Genomic DNA, 15,670 nt, shown 5'->3' on the forward strand with positions numbered 1-15,670 from the left:
TGACAGCTTGATAAATAGGCCCCCATATCTGCACATTTAAGCTATGACCTGCTAGATATGCGTTTTTCGCTAAAACTAGACATTTGCTGAAAGACAAATAAATGGTTAAATCGCATCCTATATCTGTACATTTAAGCTATGACCTGCTACATATCTTTTTGGAGCTAAAACTAGACATTTGCTGAAAGACAAAATATGGTTAAAGCGCATCCTATATCTAAACATTTAAGCTATGACCTGCTACATATCTGTTTGTTTCTAAAACTAGACATTTGCTGAAAGAGACAAATAAATTATTAAAGCGCATCATATATCTGCACATTTAAGCTATGACCTGCTACATATCTGTTTGGAGCTAAAACTAGACATTTGCTGAAAGAGACAAATAAATGGTTAAAGCGCATCCTATATCTGTACATTTAAGCTATGACCTGCTACATATGCGATTTGCTAAAAGACAAATAAATGATTAAAGATCGTCCTATATCTGTACATTTAAGCTATGACCTGCTACATATCTTTTTGGAGCTAAAACTAGACATTTGCTGAAAGACAAAATATGGTTAAAGCGCATCCTATATCTAAACATTTAACCTATGACCTGCTACATATCTGTTTGTTTCTAAAAGTAGAAATTTGCTGAAAGAGACAAATAAATTGATAAAGCGCATCCTATATCTGCACATTTAGGCTATGACCTGCTACATATCTGTTTGGAGCTAAAGCTAGACATTTGCTGAAAGAGACAATTAAATGGTTAAAGTGCATCCTATATCTGCACATTTTGCACATTAAACACAACTGTTAGCGAACCTTACAGTGGCAATTGTCTAACTTCTTAACCATGCTGTGCACAAGTACTCACCAACGAGCCACACATGGGGAAACTGTCTGTCCTCAAACTGCCGCCAGAGTGACGACTGCCTGAGGATACGGGCATCATGACTTGCCCCCTAGAAATTCGCACACACCTGCATAATTCTCATACGTGCGTCACAAACGAACTGCACATTCAAACTATGAAAGTGTTTGCGATTCCGGGGCCTCTTCTGCTGGAGCCCGCAGAGCAGTATGGGTGCAATATATTGCTCCCAAAACATTCAGCATTTCAGCTATTGCATAGAATTCCCTCTTGAGTCGCCTCCAATTGTCCTCATTTTGAGGGAATCCTATGTAAAGCCTACTAATTCTTATCATGGCATTCAAAAACTTGTCAGAAAACACAGAGAAGGTACCCTGGGACAACTAGAAATGTACCCCTCTGAGGATTGAAAGCTTCCGGACGCCAGGAAATGTATGCAGCATAGCATCTTGGACATGCCAGGGATTGCAGTCCGCATACGTCTGCGTGGCTACAGATGAGGCTTTAGTACATCATATAGGCTCAAGAGCTGCTGTCTATTGAGCCTATACTTGTCGAAAACCTCAAAGTCGCTCATGTTACCCAAGGTGAGCTTCGCCCTGTTAACACGAGGACCCCTAATCAGATGTTCCCCACGCCTCTCTTGGAGACGCCGAGCCCGCCTGATTCTGTTGTACAAAACTTGTCCAACAGCACCTACACACTCTAACTGGGGGTCATCCATATTTGCAAAGCCAAGCAGCACAAAGCCAAACAGCAGAGCAAATACACAAGGAGTTACAAGGTATGCAAACACACAAAAGTAATTTGATACAATGTCGATCACAAGGGACGCTTTGGCCATGGTGTTTGGGTGATTTATAGTGCAAAATGTCCAATGGTAGCGTGTTCGTAATGATTGCTGATTGTATACACTTGATTGAATCTGAGCGGCGCAAATGCTTTCAAAGTGGGCGGTTTTTTTTGTGTTTGTTGACATTTTTTTTTTTTAAACTTTTATTTATCATCTCAGAAGTTTACATACAGGAGTTATTCATACAACAGAAACAAAACCTCCCAAATAACAAGGGAAAAACAAATTATCTTGGTCATTGGGGTACATAACAATAGTCCTTGTACCTAAGGAGAGTCTTGAGATTTTTCGTTAACGTCCATGAAGCATTTCTGAGATCTTTTTACTTTTTATATAAACTAATATCTAAACAAAACACTTAACTATTAGAACTAAACAAACAAAAAATCAGAAAGAAAACAAATCATTTCCATACAGTGCAAAGTTCAATTCAAGTAGGCTATGCAAATAGTATGAATCTGTGCTACATTTCAACCCTTCCTCATCTATATGTTATCAATCAAAGTCTAGAGTCTATTCACCTCTTAACCTGGCGTTAAGTATGTACTCTGTGTTTCGCAGTGGATAAAGGAGCTGAGTCTGTACCTGTGGAGGCATAGTTTGTATGTAGCCTTCCCACTTTTTCATAAAAGTTTGTGTTCTGAGTGTCATGTCACCTATCGAGTCATACAATTCTATTGTAAGCTGGTGAAGGAGGGATTTTTTTTAAGTTGGACAACAGTTGGGATAGATCTGGAGTTCCATGCTCCAAAAACTAGTCTCCTTGTCAGTAAGATGGTAGTGCACAGCATTTTTCCAAGATTTTTCAGACCTCTAGGTAAGTCTAGTAGTAATATAGTCTCGTCATTAATATCCATTTGGATTTTACAGTTGATTTTAAGCCAGTAGGCAATGGAGTGCCAATATCTAACTAGACGCGGACAACGCCATATCAGATGAGATAGGTCGGGGTTATGTTTTTGGCATTTGGGACGAATGTTTTCTATGTGTGGTGCCCACTTCTGAAACATTCCCGGTGTGATGTAGGCCTTGTGCAATAACCTCATATGTGAGTCTCTTAAATCTTGTGATAGGGTACTCTTTCTTAATATTTCTATACTGATCTGTATTAACCTCTTTTCAATTGGTGTTCCGAGAGAGGAGGTCCATTTTTGTGTAATGTTCTCTATAGTTCGAGTATTATTAGGTTCCAGTAGCATTCTATATATTGGGGAAATTGAGAATATCTCCTGCGTAAATAATGAGACCATTTGTTTGATGGGTCGCGTTTTTTTCAATATCTCTCCTTTTTGTAATAGACTAATGATATAATGCCTAGCCTACAAGTAAGCATAATGATGTGTGTTCGGCAAAGAGTATTGGGTTTGTAGTGTTCGGAAACTTTTTAACTTATTATCTACATCATCCAGAAGGTGTTGAGTGTTTAGTAACCCCTGTTGTCGCCAGTCCCTGAAAGGCTGTGTAGTAAGACCTGCTATGAAGTTGGGGTTTCCTAAGAGGGGTAGATATCTGGTGAATGTCTGTGGGATCTTGAGCCATCTACAAAGTGCCCTCCATGCACGCAGAGGCTCTGTCATTGGGAGCATGTCTCCTATGTGCTGTTGAACCTGTTGTCGTGTCAAGTGTGGTAGTACCGTCAATGAGTAAGGCACTACCAGTTCTTCTTCTAAGGTTTTGAAAGTGAAGTGTTTTTTTTTGGCTCAGCCAGTCTATTGTGATTTTAGATAAGGCTGCCTAGTTATATAGCATGAGATTCGGTAGACCTAGACCTCCATACGTTACCGAACTAGATAGCTTCTGGGAGCTTATTCGATGCTTCTTGCCTACCAATATAAAATCTAAAATTTTAGCATTGAGCAACCTCAAGTCTGCCTTTCTTAACATGACTGGTAGCATCTGGAACACATAGAGCAACTTGGGAAAGGTGATCATTTTAATAAGGTTTATTCTACCTGAGAGTGAGAGGGGCAATCCTTTCCAGTTATTTATTTGGCTCATTCATTTTTTAATGAGGGGGACGTAGTTAAGTGTATACTAGTTATTAGAGTTCAGTGACAACTTGACTCCTAAGTATGTGAAATCAGTAAGAACAACCCTGAAATCATATTCCAGAGAGTCCTGGAGACCATGTGAGGTCAGCCAGATCAGCTCTGACTTATCTTGATTGAGAAGATAACCTGAGAATGCACCGAACTTGTGAATGAGTGTAAGGACATTGGTAAGATTTAGCCTTGGGTCTGGGATGAATAATATCATGTAATCTGCGTATAAGGAAAGGTGTATGGTCGAATTGCCTATCCTCAATCCCTGATTTTTTTCTCGAATGGCATGGGCAAGGGGTTCTATTGCTAGATCGAATAGGAGTGGCGAGAGTGGGCATCCCTGTCTTGTGCCCCTATATAATCTGAAGGTGGGAGCAACCCTTCCATTAACGATGACAGCTGCCATAGGGCCTTGATACAAGCTTTGTACTGCTTGTAGGTAATTACCTCCAATACCAAATTTTTCTAGGGCCAAAAATAAATATTTCCAGATTACTTTATCAAATGCCTTTTCGGCGTCAAGGGCAATCATACATGCTTTGATATTTGGCAACAAAGTAGGATATTTTCGGTATTTCCAATAATAGGACATGACTAATTGGACCTTTCTGCTGTTTTTCACCGAGGACCTACCCTGTATAAAGCCCGTTTGATCTTCATGAATCAATGATGGCAACACAGAGCCTAATCTGTTTGCCAGAATTTTGGTTAGGAGCTTGTAGTCCGTGTTCAACAGAGAAATCGGACGGTACGAATCTGGTACTAATGGGTCTTTTCCTGGTTTTAGTATTATGCTAATTTGGGCTTTGGTGAATTTGCAATTAGGTATGGTATGTCCTGCGAGTATAGAATTATATAGGAGTGTCAATTTATCTGATATTTCAGCTCTCAATAGTTTGAAAAACTCTGCTGGCATACCGTCTGGGCCTGGGGTTTTACCCAAAGGTAGGTCCTGTATGGCCCTATTAACTTCAGGAACAGAAATGGGGGTATTTAACATGCATAATTGGTCTTCAGTGGGTTTGGGCAATCGTATAGTGTTCAAAAATGCATGTACCTCAGTATCTTCTATTTCTTGCGGGCCATAGAGTTTTGTGTAATATTCTGTAAAGATTTTTTGTATCTCCTCAGTACGTGTATGTATTTTATCTGCTTTCCTAATGGCCTGTATAACATTCAGTGGTCGGGTCAATTTAGTTAATAGTGCAAGCGACCTACTGGTTTTGTTCCTGAACCGATAGAACTTAGCCTGAAGTTTAGTGGTGGATTTCAGTGTGTTTTGTAGCAGTAGATTATCTCTGGTTGTTTTAAGTTGTCTAAAGGCGTTCCTATTTTCCATATTAGGGGATTTAAGATATTTGTTTTGTGCATTTATCAATTGTTTGAACAAAAGTTCCTCACGTGCCTTAAACCTTTTTCGAGTACTTGCAGCATAATTCGAAATAACCCCTCTCAGAACCGCCTTCGCTGTTTCCCAAAACAGAAGAGGGTTCTGTAAGTGTTGTATGTTGATAGTATAGTATGCATTCCATTCACCAATAAGGTAATTTAATAGATTAGGGTCTTTATATAAGTAGTTAGGGAAAATCCATCTATTTTCTCGTGGCAAGTCCTTTTTAGTATTAACAGTTAATTTAACTGGGGCATGGTCCAAAAGAGTAACCACATATTTTTTGACCTCTATAATACGGGTAGTCAGGGCTTTGGAGACTAGGAAATAATCTATGCGAGATAGAGTATGTTTGGAGGTAGGGATGCAGGTAAAGTCCCTGACTTCTGGGTTGCGTAAGCGCCAAATATCTACTAAGCCTAGACCCCTCTGGAATTTCTTAAGTGTTCTTGTCTCCCTATTAGAGTTGGTGTTAATTGTTATCCTAGCTGGTGTAAAATCTGGATTCCTGAACCAATCTAGCGGGACATGGGGCGCTATATTAAAATCTCCACCAATTATCAAAGGGAGATGTATAGACTTTAGTAGTTGTTTCTGTAATTTTGTCCAGAAGAGGTCCTTTTTATCTATTGGGCCATAAACTCCCACCAGTGCTAGGGATACGTCTTCTAATTCTAAGTGTAATACCACATAGCGGCCTTCTGCATCTATTTCTTTGTGCAATATTTTATAGAGTAATCCTTTTCTAAATAGAATTGCTACCCCTCTGGCTCTGCTCCCTGGGAAAGATGAGCTAACGACTTCTTGGACCCAGCCCTGTTTTAACTTAGCGTGTTCATCTGTAGTAAGAGGTGTCTCTGTCAGAACAGCAATATCTGCCCCTTTGTTCTTAAGTAACTTTAATATACATTTTCTTTTGATAGGGGAGGTAACCCCTCCCACATTCCATGTAATTATATTTGCTTTTGTGTCAGCCATGGCAAACCCATACACGGAGGGAGCAAACTTATGTGTAATCAAACCCTGAAGCTTAAAGCATATAGAATGTAGTATGTGGGTGTGGGGTACCTGGTCCTGAAGTAAGCCTTGGACAGATAGGATAAACAATAACAGTTTTCTGTAGATGTGCCTCTTTGTTTGTAGATCCCTCATGCCTTGTCCCGGAGACATGGCCAGAAACTTTCTCACGATTCCACTGTATGTGATGAAAACTACAAAATATCGGAATAGAACAAAAATTAACAAACAAACACAACAATAACCATAACAATCAACAATACTCTCATGGTATAGGAGAATAGGTAACATTCACCCACCGTATTCAATTAAACTTAAATTTAAACTTAAACTCCCCTCCCCTAGAGGAAAGTGGGGTATGACTGGGAGTGAGGGAACCTTTATATTGAATGTGATCATGGCTCTCAAAATACTCCAGTCATTACATTGAAAAGTTCAGGTAGTCCCATGTCTGGAAACCAAAGTGACCTGCTTTTTAGGTAAGATACTTCCATCAGACCTGATCCTCATTCTTGTTCTAGTTGCAGTGCTGGTTCTTCGTTAGCCCGCCTGCTATCTTCTGTCTGCAGGTATTTCTGAAGTTGTGTAGGGGTCTCAAACAATTTTGGTCCACTAGATGTCTGTAAGCGGAGTTTCGCTGGGAATAGTAGTGCAACTGTTCTTCCTTTTTCAATTAGTCGCTGGCAGTAAGGTGAGAATTCCCTTCGCCTCCTGGTAACCTCTGTTGAGTAGTCCTGAAACAGCAGCAGTTTTTTCCCTTCAAAAGGGATGGGTCCCATCTTACGATATGCTCTAAGAAGTTCTACTTTGTCTTTGAAATTTAGGTATTTTATTAGGACCTGTTGTGATGTTTCCTTATTATGCTGCTATGATCTTGGCTGTCCCACTCTGTGTGCTCTCTCTGCCACATATGGGACAACCGAGTTAGTCATTTTAAGCAATTGTGGTAGCTGAGTTTCTGCAAAATGTAGAAGTGATGTGCTTTGCACCGACTCTGGTAGGCCCACAACCCGCAGATTATTCCTGTGGGACCTATTCTCAAGGTCGTCCAAGCGGGCTTTCAAATCAGAGTTCTGCTTCTGGAGGTTAGATACAGAGTTTGACATTTCCCTATGACGGTCTTCATGAGATTCTGTGCTCTACGTGATTAAGTCTCCTGGAGAACTGTTTGAAGTCCGTGGAGAGTGATTCTACTCCCATTTGGAGCTATTCGATTTTAGGTAGGAACAAGGCTGAGATCTGGGCCACAATAGGATGTGTATCTTGATTTAGAGAATCCTCAGAGTCAGTAGAGACCAGGGAAGCAGGGTGTATCTCTGCATGATGTTTTGTGCGCCTGTCTGCGGCCTTGTTCTTTGATGCCATTTTATTAGTGGTTTTATGGAAGCTGCTGTAGTATTTCTGCATGCGCCAGCTGTCTGTCTTTCAGCTTTGTGTAATCCCCAGTATTGTAGACTCTATGCAGCTTTCTATATGTAGGCTCTTTATAACAGTGAAATTAAATGTCTCAAAAGAAAGGCAAGGCTTCAGCAATTAACACAGGCCTGATTTCAAAATAAGTCTCTCACATGGGCGGGAGGTCAGGGGAGGGGGGTCCAGAAAACCAACCCAGTCTAAATCATAATTGCGTTACAGTCTCTCAGTGCCATGCCTTTAGAATATCTAGATAGTCATAACAGTGTGTGTGGTAATCTGCCAATCTTCTCCTTTAGGTGTACTTGCATAAAAGTAACTAGATGCAAGCAGGCCTCCCTTTCTTATTTACTTCAAAACTTGTACCAAAGCCAGGCTACGTTTTTATTAACAAGTGTGCCCAATTAACAATAAGCCATTCGTAGTTCTGATTGTGCAGTTCCAATGCAAACTTCAGGTGTAAGGAGGTTTTACTCAATCTAGGGCTAGTTTTAGCCGTATGGGTATATTTGATGGGGGCAGTGGCTGGATTACGTTACCCTTTCCTGCTCTCAACGTCCTGGCTGGGCAGAGCGATTAGCTTCCTCAAATCTACTGCGTGTCTTCCCAGGCGACTTTAGGTGATGCGGGAGCCGTCTAAGTATCGTGACGGCCTCTTTTTGTGTTTGTTTATGTGGTGTGTGGAGTCGCGATGTAACCAAGATGGTGGCTGCTTGTCCTGTCTCCTCCGGTGTGGCTTCCATGATTAGGGCAGTATTTGCGCTCTCACGCTCTGGTGCCGGTCGATACCCATACTCGGTAATGTACCTGAGTCTGGATTCCACAATGCAATTGCGTGGGAGTGGGGAAAGCGTTCCTTTAGCTAAATTTTATAAAGGATGTCAGCGGAGCTCACATTGCTTGCTGCTTTCCCGTTACTCCTCCCACAGGAAGTCCGTTTGTTGACATTTTGTTTTTCCCCAATAAATCGTAATGTGAAAGTGTAAAATCTAACATATACAGTGCATCTTCGTAATGTTTGTTCATATGCGTAACAAATACTTAGTTAACTCAATGTTATATTAAAAACAACACGTCAACGCTAACATGATTGAAAGTGCATACTTGTGTATAATGTGTGCATAGACATGGCATAGAATCAATGTTGCTGCAATATTGTTGCAAAATGATAAAGTAACGGCTGACATCTATAATATTATATATATATATATATATATATATATATATATAAAAGTTTGAAAAACTCTGCTGGCATACCGTCTGGGCCTGGGATTTTACCCAAAGGTAGGTCCTGTATGGCCCTATTAACTTCAGGAACAGAAACGGGGGTATTTAACATGCATAATTGGTCTTCAGTGAGTTTGGGCAATCGTATAGTGTTCAAAAATGCATGTACCTCAGTATCTTCTATTTCTTGCGGGCCATAGAGTTTTGTGTAATATTCTGTAAAGATTTTTTGTATCTCATCAGTACGTGTATGTATTTTATCTGCTTTCCTAATGGCCTGTATAACATTCAGTGGTCGGGTCAATTTAGTTAATAGTGCAAGCGACCTACTGGTTTTGTTCCTGAACCGATAGAACTTAGCCTGAAGTTTAGTGGTGGATTTCAGTGTGTTTTGTAGCAGTAGATTATCTCTGGTTGTTTTAAGTTGTCTAAAGGCGTTCCTATTTTCCATATTAGGGGATTTAAGATATTTGTTTTGTGCATTTATCAATTGTTTGAACAAAAGTTCCTCACGTGCCTTAAACCTTTTTCGAGTACTTGCAGCATAATTCGAAATAACCCCTCTCAGAACCGCCTTCGCTGTTTCCCAAAACAGAAGAGGGTTCTGTAAGTGTTGTATGTTGATAGTATGGTATGCATTCCATTCACCAATAAGGTAATTTAATAGATTAGGGTCTTTATATAAGTAGTTAGGGAAAATCCATCTATTTTCTCGTGGCAAGTCCTTTTTAGTATTAACAGTTAATTTAACTGGGGCATGGTCCAAAAGAGTAACCACATATTTTTTTACCTCTATAATATGGGTAGTCAGGGCTTTGGAGACTAGGAAATAATCTATGCGAGATAGAGTATGTTTGGAGGTAGGGATGCAGGTAAAGTCCCTGACTTCTGGGTTGCGTAAGCGCCAAATATCTACTAAGCCTAGACCCCTCTGGAATTTCTTAAGTGTTCTTGTCTCCCTATTAGAGTTGGTGTTAATTGTTATCCTAGCTGGTGTAAAATCTGGATTCCTGAACCAATCTAGCGGGACATGGGGCGCTATATTAAAATCTCCACCAATTATCAAAGGGAGATGTATAGACTTTAGTAGTTGTTTCTGTAATTTTGTCCAGAAGAGGTCCTTTTTATCTATTGGGCCATAAACTCCCACCAGTGCTAGGGATACGTCTTCTAATTCTAAGTGTAATACCACATAGCGGCCTTCTGCATCTATTTCTTTGTGCGATATTTTATAGAGTAATCCTTTTCTAAATAGAATTGCTACCCCTCTGGCTCTGCTCCCTGGGAAAGATGAGCTAACGACTTCTTGGACCCAGCCCTGTTTTAACTTAGCGTGTTCATCTGTAGTAAGAGGTGTCTCTGTCAGAACAGCAATATCTGCCCCTTTGTTCTTAAGTAACTTTAATATATATTTTCTTTTGATAGGGGAGGTAACCCCTCCCACATTCCATGTAATTATATTTGCTTTTGTGTCAGCCATGGCAAACCCATACACGGAGGGAGCAAACTTATGTGTAATCAAACCCTGAAGCTTAAAGCATATAGAATGTAGTATGTGGGTGTGGGGTACCTGGTCCTGAAGTAAGCCTTGGACAGATAGGATAAACAATAACAGTTTTCTGTAGATGTGCCTCTTTGTTTGTAGATCCCTCATGCCTTGTCCCGGAGACATGGCCAGAAACTTTCTCACGATTCCACTGTATGTGATGAAAACTACAAAATATCGGAATAGAACAAAAATTAACAAACAAACACAACAATAACCATAACAATCAACAATACTCTCATGGTATAGGAGAATAGGTAACATTCACCCACCGTATTCAATTAAACTTAAATTTAAACTTAAACTCCCCTCCCCTAGAGGAAAGTGGGGTATGACTGGGAGTGAGGGAACCTTTATATTGAATGTGATCATGGCTCTCAAAATACTCCAGTCATTACATTGAAAAGTTCAGGTAGTCCCATGTCTGGAAACCAAAGTGACCTGCTTTTTAGGTAAGATACTTCCATCAGACCTGATCCTCATTCTTGTTCTAGTTGCAGTGCTGGTTCTTCGTTAGCCCGCTTGCTATCTTCTGTCTGCAGGTATTTCTGAAGTTGTGTAGGGGTCTCAAACAATTTTGGTCCACTAGATGTCTGTAAGCGGAGTTTCGCTGGGAATAGTAGTGCAACTGTTCTTCCTTTTTCAATTAGTCGCTGGCAGTAAGGTGAGAATTCCCTTCGCCTCCTGGTAACCTCTGTTGAGTAGTCCTGAAACAGCAGCAGTTTTTTCCCTTCAAAAGGGATGGGTCCCATCTTACGATATGCTCTAAGAAGTTCTACTTTGTCTTTGAAATTTAGGTATTTTATTAGGACCTGTTGTGATGTTTCCTTATTATGCTGCTATGATCTTGGCTGTCCCACTCTGTGTGCTCTCTCTGCCACATATGGGACAACCGAGTTAGTCATTTTAAGCAATTGTGGTAGCTGAGTTTCTGCAAAATGTAGAAGTGATGTGCTTTGCACCGACTCTGGTAGGCCCACAACCCGCAGATTATTCCTGTGGGACCTATTCTCAAGGTCGTCCAAGCGGGCTTTCAAATCAGAGTTCTGCTTCTGGAGGTTAGATACAGAGTTTGACATTTCCCTATGACGGTCTTCATGAGATTCTGTGCTCTACGTGATTAAGTCTCCTGGAGAACTGTTTGAAGTCCGTGGAGAGTGATTCTACTCCCATTTGGAGCTATTCGATTTTAGGTAGGAACAAGGCTGAGATCTGGGCCACAATAGGATGTGTATCTTGATTTAGAGAATCCTCAGAGTCAGTAGAGACCAGGGAAGCAGGGTGTATCTCTGCATGATGTTTTGTGCGCCTGTCTGCGGCCTTGTTCTTTGATGCCATTTTATTAGTGGTTTTATGGAAGCTGCTGTAGTATTTCTGCATGCGCCAGCTGTCTGTCTTTCAGCTTTGTGTAATCCCCAGTATTGTAGACTCTATGCAGCTTTCTATATGTAGGCTCTTTATAACAGTGAAATTAAATGTCTCAAAAGAAAGGCAAGGCTTCAGCAATTAACACAGGCCTGATTTCAAAATAAGTCTCTCACATGGGCGGGAGGTCAGGGGAGGGGGGTCCAGAAAGCCAACCCAGTCTAAATCATAATTGCGTTACAGTCTCTCAGTGCCATGCCTTTAGAATATCTAGATAGTCATAACAGTGTGTGTGGTAATCTGCCAATCTTCTCCTTTAGGTGTACTTGCATAAAAGTAACTAGATGCAAGCAGGCCTCCCTTTCTTATTTACTTCAAAACTTGTACCAAAGCCAGGCTACCATTTTATTAACAAGTGTGCCCAATTAACAATAAGCCATTCGTAGTTCTGATTGTGCAGTTCCAATGCAAACTTCAGGTGTAAGGAGGTTTTACTCAATCTAGGGCTAGTTTTAGCCGTATGGGTATATTTGATGGGGGCAGTGGCTGGATTACGTTACCCTTTCCTGCTCTCAACGTCCTGGCTGGGCAGAGCGATTAGCTTCCTCAAATCTACTGCGTGTCTTCCCAGGCGACTTTAGGTGATGCGGGAGCCGTCTAAGTATCGTGACGGCCTCTTTTTGTGTTTGTTTATGTGGTGCGTGGAGTCGCGATGTAACCAAGATGGTGGCTGCTTGTCCTGTCTCCTCCGGTGTGGCTTCCATGATTAGGGCAGTATTTGCGCTCTCACGCTCTGGTGCCGGTCGATACCCATACTCGGTAATGTACCTGAGTCTGGATTCCACAATGCAATTGCGTGGGAGTGGGGAAAGCGTTCCTTTAGCTAAATTTTATAAAGGATGTCAGCGGAGCTCACATTGCTTGCTGCTTTCCCGTTACTCCTCCCACAGGAAGTCCGTTTGTTGACATTTTGTTTTTCCCCAATAAATCGTAATGTGAAAGTGTAAAATCTAACATATACAGTGCATCTTCGTAATGTTTGTTCATATGCGTAACAAATACTTAGTTAACTCAATGTTATATTAAAAACAACACGTCAACGCTAACATGATTGAAAGTGCATACTTGTGTATAATGTGTGCATAGACATGGCATAGAATCAATGTTGCTGCAATATTGTTGCAAAATGATAAAGTAACGGCTGACATCTATAATATTATATATATATATATATATATATATATATATATATATATATATATATATATATAAGTGATTGTCGAGATCTCAATATTTTACATGTCCCAATGAAATCGCAATAATAATGAAGATATTCCAACCCTCTCGTCTACGTATATGTAATATTGAGTGAGAAAATTATGAAAGGGGTGGTACAGTCCTAATGCTGGAATCTGTATGATTGAAGCTTAGAATAATGTCATCATATTAGCAACATGCCTGTCTAGTTTTAAAATCTTCGTTCTATTGTTGTAGTTTGCAACATTCTTTTTGTGTGCTGATTAAAAAAATAAATGTTTGCTTTGTTGTTGTGTGATGTGTGTTATGTACATATATGTATGTATTGTGATTCTCTCCCACATATGTTCATTTATATAAAGCAGTATAGCATTGTTGTTCCTTCAAAAAAAGCGACAACTAGAATCTTTACTAATGATATCTTATAATGATATGGAATTCTGAATGTTATATTATATTGAAATCGTGATGTTAAAGGGACACTAAAGCCATAATGTATTTTTAATGACTCAGAGAGAGAATCAATTGTTGAACAACCTTTCAATGTACTTCTTTGACGTAAATGTTTTCATTGTTTATATATGGTTTGTTGAATAAATAGCAATGCACATGTGTGAAGCAATCCCAGAAGGCATCTATGGGCAGCCAGCAATCATCATCTGCTGAGCCTATCTAGATATGCTGTTCATCAAAGCATATGAAGATAATAAATGAAATGCTATAATAGACGTAAATGATACAAGTGTTTAAAATTGCCTACTGTTTCTGAATAATGAAATCGAAAAAAGTTTTTTTTATGTCCGTTTAAATATGTGTTAATACAAGATGTCAGAGACGCTAGCCTTCATACAGAATAGCCAAGAACAATTCTTGAAGGTGTGGAATTACTGGATTTTGGCAGGCCACTAACCTAGGAAACGTAAGGAGATCCACACACTAATGGGGAGAGCAGGTTGGGGAAGAGGTTCACATCAGGACATATGTAGGCCACTGACATAGAGACCTGAATTGTACCGAACACTGGAGGTGATACCCTTTTTGGACTCGGTTGCGGAGAGATGGCGCGGCGGACAAATTCGATGAAGCTTTGAGGTAATGTTATTGTTTGTTGTTGGGGTGTTAGAGGGAGGGGAATAACTTATACACAAATTAGAAATTGGGGGTGGGGAGGAGAGGAGGTGAGGAATTGTTTTTGTACGCCTTGTTTTTCGCTCTATCTGATGTTCCCTCTGCTTTAATCCCCAACCCCCGAATATACTGGGTTGCAAGTGACACTACAAGCCTTATAGTCTGAACTGAAATATAATCATTTAATGGTTTTGTCGAATCAATAGACTTTCCGAAATCTTCTCCAAATTGGAATAAAGACTGTTGGACTTTTGACATTTGCTAGAGATAAGGGGGGAAGATGTGTCATGTATGAAGGGATATTGAGGCTTGTAATTTCTATGTGTATGACAATAAAAATTATTTCAACTAAATATGTGTTAATTCTTGAAACTGATTTTGTATTGGTGATGATAGAATTGATCATGATTTATAGTTTATGTAATGTAAGTTCCTTAAAGATTTTGATATTGTAGTGATGTTCACACATGTACAACACCTAACTCCAGTGTCAAATAGTATATTTTAAGTTTTAAAAGAGAAAAATATTGCGTGCGTTACGGGAAGAGGACGAGCACGTATTCCCCATAGAAGTTAATAGAGGCTAGAAATTGAAAGAAAAAAACTTCCAACACTTCTGTTGAGCATAAAGTTAGTGACGTCATGTCATTCTGTGAAAAAGTACCTGAAATCGTGATAATTTCATATTTAAAAAATCTTTTGTGTACGTAATGTGCTGTATATTGTTTGTATGTATCAATTTCTGTATGTATGTGATGGTATTTGTACACAGATGTAGCTAAATGAGAGTAAGTTCATGTATGTCTATGTAAGTCAATGTAAAATGGGCTTGTGTGCATTTTTTTTCTTACACCCGAGATTTCGTATCTTTTATCTGTTATATTTATATATAAAAAAAAATGTAATTAAAATTTGTACAGTGTTTGTATGAGTGTAAGTGTACTTTGTATAATATTTTTGCAGTGATTTGTGAATGTTTTTGGTTGCGATATATCATTAACTACTGGTTTTGGATAGTGTTATGGATTTGAGCATAGATGGGGATTTTTGTGGCGCTATGGAGGTTTTTTGAAATTTGTAATGGCTGCGTTAGTGAAAATGATGCGTTATGGGCCATAATGCTACTATTTGAGTCATAACGCTCAACTCGTAATCTGACTTATAGTAAATTACCCTTTGTGAGTGTCATTTTTTCAAAAGTTCTTTAGAATCTGTAACTCATGTTGCTTTATATATATATATATATATATATATATATATATATATATATATATATATATACATACATACATACATACATACAAAACACAGGAATGGACCACACTCACAGACTAGACTGGGTACACATCCTAAGCCACTGCAAACTCCACAGCCCTGAACACTGACAGACAGCTGCAAAGTTCCTAGCAACCCAGGCAGTTAACCCCTGAGCAGCCTGGGTGACATTTGGCGCCAAATGTAACTGACTTGCCCCAGTTTTGCTTTTAAACATTGCTGTGAATATGCTGGTGAGTGCCAGGTTTTCTGTGTGTTATGTTGATAATGTTTGTAATGCTTCTCTGCGGGCCAG

This window comes from Bombina bombina, chromosome 2 (assembly GCF_027579735.1).
Source record: "Bombina bombina isolate aBomBom1 chromosome 2, aBomBom1.pri, whole genome shotgun sequence".
NCBI lineage: Eukaryota > Metazoa > Chordata > Amphibia > Anura > Bombinatoridae > Bombina > Bombina bombina.